This window comes from Theobroma cacao, chromosome 10, assembly GCF_000208745.1.
Source record: "Theobroma cacao cultivar B97-61/B2 chromosome 10, Criollo_cocoa_genome_V2, whole genome shotgun sequence".
Lineage (NCBI taxonomy): Eukaryota > Viridiplantae > Streptophyta > Magnoliopsida > Malvales > Malvaceae > Theobroma > Theobroma cacao.
Window position 1 is genome coordinate 9,322,340 of NC_030859.1, and position 6,296 is coordinate 9,328,635.

Consider the following 6,296-nt stretch of genomic DNA (forward strand, 5'->3'; position numbering starts at 1 on the left):
ATCTTTAAAAGACAACACCAATCATCAGAATCATTAGAGAAAGGAAGTAACGCACTTACCACAGTTTCTTCCACTCAAATGCCTATAAGAAAGTGAAAATGCTCTCAAATCTTCAAAATTCAAAGTTTGATGCAAAATAATTCGTGTTTGGAAGAGATTTAGTAATGGGTAAGTGAAAATGAGTGAGATTTTTCAAGTAGGGTAGAGAGAGAATGAGAATTTGAGCCTAGAGTTGAACAAATGGGGTAAAAGGGGTTTATATAGGGTCATGGGCCTGTCATGGTGCCAAGCTTGGAGCGTCATAGTGCTCCATTGGCCCATGCCTTATGCAAATTTTTTTTTTTGTTGTGGGACACTGCAATGCCCTTGAGGTAGTGTCGTAGTGCTATAGCCTCAAGTTTTAATATGGAACTTGAGGGATGCCCTCCAATGTCACAACGTTGGCAATTTTTTTTGAATAAACCATAATAATTATTCTTGTTAATATTTCTTACCTACAAAAAGAAAATAAAAATAAGTGATTAGTAATGTGAAAAATAAAAATGATATTACTATTTTCTAACAAAAATAATTAATGCATAATCAAAAATTATTTAAGGAAATAAAACTTGGGTCGCTTCCCAAGCAGTGCTTCTTTATAGTCATTAGCTAGACTATTTCACCCCTTCCTTCACTTCTTCACCCACAAAGTAAGGTTTGAAGTTTTGCTCATTGACCATGCTTGCTTCAATATCCTCACAATAAATCTCCATTATACCACACGGATAAGCATTAGTCTGTAACGACCCCTCCCGATCGTTACCGACGTCCGAGATCTTCGGGAAAGACCCGCTAAGTCTCAAACAAGCTTGACTAGAAATACCCGTTAGTTCACTATATACAATCATCATTCCATATTGATACTTAAAACATTATTCTTGTCACGACTCGGTACTCTCCTCGAGCCCGTGACAACCATCGCGATGTCCCGATAGACATACCTTACCCGGAATATCAACTGAAATCTCGTAAGGCTCTAGCATCAGTTTTTCGCCTCCCCTGTGAGCAACAATTACTAAATATCATGTTTTAAAGGAATATAGACTATTTTCAAATCAAAGACAATCAAAAAGTAATTTCTATCGCACAAGGCTATTTTTGGTCATTTTACCCGAAAATTTCAAAACTTGCTAAAAATATAATATATAAATGAAAAATATACATTTCATATCTAAAAATAAATTTAGGTATCTAAATCATCCATTTAAAGTGAATTTATAACTAATAGAACTAACTAAAAATATTGGATAAAATATTTCATTTTCATATAAAACAATATTTATAAAATTCTATGTAAACAATTATTATAGCGTAATAACAAAATAAATTCATATACATAATAGCACACAGCGTTAGGGTATACAAAAATATTTTACAATGAACAAGACTATAGACCTACGATTTCTAAGGGTGCAAAACCAAAAACAAACCCTCGACAAAATCGACTATCTACAGACTGCTCTAAACTTGAAATGGGTGAAAAGAAGGGGGTGAGTTTTTATAAACCTAGAGAGTAAGCAAAGTTCATCTATAACATCTAAAGCCGAGTAAATGGAGACAATTAAAACATTTCTTCATAATATGATTCATAACATTAAAACTAATTTCAACCATATAAAACATTACATTTCATCAAAAACCTAGATCAGGGCGCCATTGGCTCCTAGCAGTGGAATCTAATGATCCCTCATTAGCACTATGAAGGGTATCAAGACTATCGCCTCTTCTAGACATGGTGTGTGTGTCACCAGTGCACCTTAAAACCTATATGCAACCAAGTAGTAATTACTTAATTATTTACGCATCACCAAAGCATGTAGGTTTTTATATGAAAATGCATGCATTCGACTTAACCTAACCTAACTTAACTTGGGGCCACATTGACACTATAAATTTTTAAATTAACTTTAAAACCAAAAACTCCGTGCTCTGATCTTTAAAACCAAAAACTCTGATATCACTCTAATTGTCACGACCCGGTACTCTCCTTGAGCTTGTGACAACCGTCGCGACGTCCCGATAGACATTCATTGTCCGAAATGCCAACTGGAACCTCGTAAGGCTTTAATATCAGTTTTTCGCACCTCCTCTGTGAGCAACAATTGTTAAGTATCATGTTTTGAGAGATTACAAACTATTTCCAAATCAAAACAATAGAAAAATAATTTTTTTTCTCACAGGGGCATTTTGGTCATTTTTCCTCAAAAATCTCGAAACCAATTAAAAATGTAGTATGCGAGTGGAAAACACATATTTCATAATCAAAAATAAGTTTAGATGTCTAAAACATTCATTTCAAATGAAATTATGACTATTTGAATATAATAAAAATATTCAATAAAATATTCTATTTTCTTATAAAACAATATTTATAGAGTTACCGGTAAATAATTTTTGTAGCGTAAAAGCTAAATAAATTCATACATACTGTAATACAGATAACCAAAGTATAAAATTTAATTTACAGTGACACATGGGCCCACGAACGACCAAAAGTATCAAAAAAGGTAAACCTACAGTTTTTAAGGATGCAAGTCCAACTGTAGCCCTCAATGAAATGAGCTATCTATCGACTATCCTGAGCCTGAAATGGGTGAAAAGGAGGTTGGTGAGATTATATAATCCCAATGAGTAAACAAATACCATCTAAAATATCTAAAGTTGAGTAAATGGAGACAGATAAAATAGTTTAACATACTGTAATTCATCACCTTTCAACTCATTTCAACCAAATAAAATCAATTCATATAAATCGAGTAATCAACATGGCTTATGAATTTCTTAAAACTTTGGCTCGTGCCAAAATCATTCTCATACTCAGTTATCAGGGATACCTTGGCCGAGGGCTATCCCAACCGAGATCGCCAAGGCTGTTAAAAAGTTATGTATGCATAAATCATGATTTTATTTTGAAAACATAGCCATTCCTTGGCGTTGGTTGAGTTCATCCTCATGTGGTGGTTTGGCGTTAAGTGAACTCTAAAGTTTTAACTTTAGGACTTATCCAACCGCGCCTCTCATATTGAGGTATGAGTATAATAGGGTTACCATGCCCCTCTACTAGGCTGGTCCACGGAACTCATCCACTGCAGCGACCAATATATAACCCACCAATTCAATAAAATCCAACAGCATGACATGGCAATTATTTTATTTTACAGCTTCTCAAGGCAAATTAACAGTTCATACATTTTCAACACAAATACCAATTCAGCCATTCATGCCAATATTATCATAAGCCATTCAATTCAAACCATGATTTATAACACAACAATTAGTCTCCAATTACTCCATTTTCAAAACCATCTTTCAATATCAAGACAATTTTATAAAATCATTTTCATTTAATCACATTTTGCTTATAAAACATAAAGATTTACCATTTAAACTCATTTTCCATAAAATCACAAAATCGGATAAAAATCACTTTAGATAATTAAGACGATAGTAAGGTTACTCACTATTTCGAGAGTCGAATTTCAAGTACTCCAATTCTTGATCTTCGGGTACTATCTCTTTACTTTTGCTAGAATGCTCACCACCTAGACATAATGCACAATAAGCCATTTACTACATTTGTGCTAAATTGTTATAAAACCAATTCAGGCTCTATACTAATGCATGAAATGGAATGCAAATTGTTCGGATTATCGTCTAAACACGGTGTTTCACACAAATTCAATTGTGTACCTAAATAAAACGGTATTGGCCTAATTTGATCTATCACTCGATTAATTAGCCAATATGTCCAATTTTACTCCAAATAATTCCATTTTTCTCCCAATACTCCAAATCATCAAACACAAATTAAATAACTTGAAATATGGCAAAATCATCCTCACATTTTCTCTTGAAAAATTCGGCCATGGTGGGTGCATTAACATTATAATTTTTCAAGCTTGATTCTCACACCATAAATCACTAATTCCTAACCAAATCACTTGAAATAAAATCAAAATCATCATCAATATTCTACAAGGAAGATTCGGCCAATGATGAACTCATGGGGAATATGTGAATTTCAAGCTTAATTCTTACACTTAACACCATAAACAACTAAAAACATCCATATATCTTAAAAATCTATCTAAATCATCATCAAATTCTCTCTCCTAGGGTTTGATCAGCACACTATCCTTCATGATATCTTGTGATTCAACCATGAAAAATAAGAAAAAATGCTTAAGAAAGAGAGATCTCAAGCTTCATTGAAAAATCTTACCTTTTTTTCACTTGTTTCCTTGAATTTTCACACTTTTCCCTTGAATTTTTCCACCTAGGGTTTTGTTCTTCCTTTTCTTCCTTTCTTCTTACTTTCTTCTTCCTTTGTTCTTGCTTTGGCCGGCCATATGAAGAGAAATGGGCTGATTTTGTGCTGATTTTAAAGCTAAATAATAAATGGATGAAAATTTGACACATGTCACCATTCCATTAGTCCATGTGTCATACTTACCCATTAAGCAATCTCTCTCCACCACTTAAATTTTCTCAATTATCCATGATAATATTGGGTAAAATCCATGTGCTGGACAAGTGTTGGGTGATGTAAAATTACAATTTTACCCTTAGGGTGGCAAAATGACTATTTTGCCCTTATCCTCAAAAAATGCCGAAATTAAAATTCTTCACTTCTTAAACTCAAATTATGTTCTAAATAGTCAATCTTGATCAAAAACTTCTTCCAACATTCCAATTTTTAACCTCGGGTGGCAAAATGACTATTTTGCCCCTAGATCATGAAAATTCCAATTTGACTCCAAATCAATCTTCGAACTCCAAATCACCATTTTAAGTCATTCTGGGGTTTTAAATTATCAATTTCATCTTAAAATCTCTATTTGGACTAGTTCGAGGCTTAATTCAACTTAGTTGTACCATTTGGTACGTTGCCGTCCTTTAACGATTTTCGAGGTACCCAAGTAAGCAAACATGCATTCTTATGTAGGAATGGCATAATAAACATATTGTAGAGCCGGGCTTGACATAACCACTCCAACTTAGTATCATCATGAATTTTGTCTATCTTGATCATCTTATTTATGTTCACATTATTACTTCGAAATTCCAGAATTTATTTTTCCCCCATTTTCATAATTATTTCCAATAATGTATATTATATCAATTAGTATCTTATAGTACCACCTATGCAACCCATTAAGTACATTGTGGTCCAAACTCAAATCACTAAGAATAATTCGTTATTCCCACCGATGACATGAGTAACTCCACATATACATAAATACATTTATTTAAATGTCAACATCCATTACCACAGGTAAGAATCCTTTCTTACTTTCCTCAATTTCCACATATCTATCCCACATTTCACCCTTTGTGGTATGCGTCGATTATCCTTTGAGCATGTTTCACTACAAGCATTCATATACCTTTACCATAGCATTTAATATAAATTTGTTTAAGCAATTGTCTCCAAATAACTCTTAAATATATAAATATCAAATTATACATCACTTAATATTAAGTTATTAACTTAACTCATCGATTCTTAAAATAATTTGTATATCAAACTCCAATAAAAATCTCCATATGGCATTTAGACTAGAACCAACATTTTTTTTAAGTCATTTAACTTCAAACTACCAAATACACAACTAGTCCTTTAATCCCTTAGCTTCACGTTAAGCATAACTGTCAAGCCCAACTCTATAATATATTTGTCATATTGTATAGGTACTTGATAGAATGTTTGCATACTTGAATGCCTCAGAAATCGTTAAAGACGATATTGTACTTAATGGTACAATTAAGTTGATTTAAGCCTCGAACTAGTCCAAATAGAGATTTTAAGATGAAATTGAGAATTTTAAAACCCCATAATGACTTAATATAGTGATTCAGAGTTCGAGGATTAATTTGGAGTCAAATTGAAATTTTCAAACGTAAGGGCAAAATGGTCATTTTTCCACCCAAGGGCAAAATTGAAATTTTACACCACCCAACACTTGTCAAGCCCTTGAATTTTACCTATTATACTTTGGATAATTGAGATATTTTATGTGGTGGTGGGAGAATGTTTAATTATTAAGTTTAAAAATAGACCAATGGGATGGTGACAAGTGGCAAGTTTTTATTTCTTTATAATTTACATTAAAAACCAGCACACACCTCTCTTATTCATTCTTCCTGTTTGACTTCATCAACGAAAAGAGGAAAGAAAGAAAGAACAAAACCCTAGTTAGAAAATTCAAGAGAAAATTGGTGGATTTCAAGGAATTAAGCAAGTAAAGGTAAAATTT

General features: G+C 32.8%; 1 long non-coding RNA gene across 1 annotated transcript; it reads right to left on the bottom strand.

Moving 5' to 3' along the window:
- LOC108663765 lies at nucleotides 2,586-4,302 on the bottom strand. The gene is made up of 3 exons (XR_001929778.1): nucleotides 4,262-4,302; nucleotides 3,501-3,581; nucleotides 2,586-2,623 (listed from the first exon to the last, which is right to left on the bottom strand). It is a non-coding gene; the product is annotated as an uncharacterized LOC108663765 (long non-coding RNA).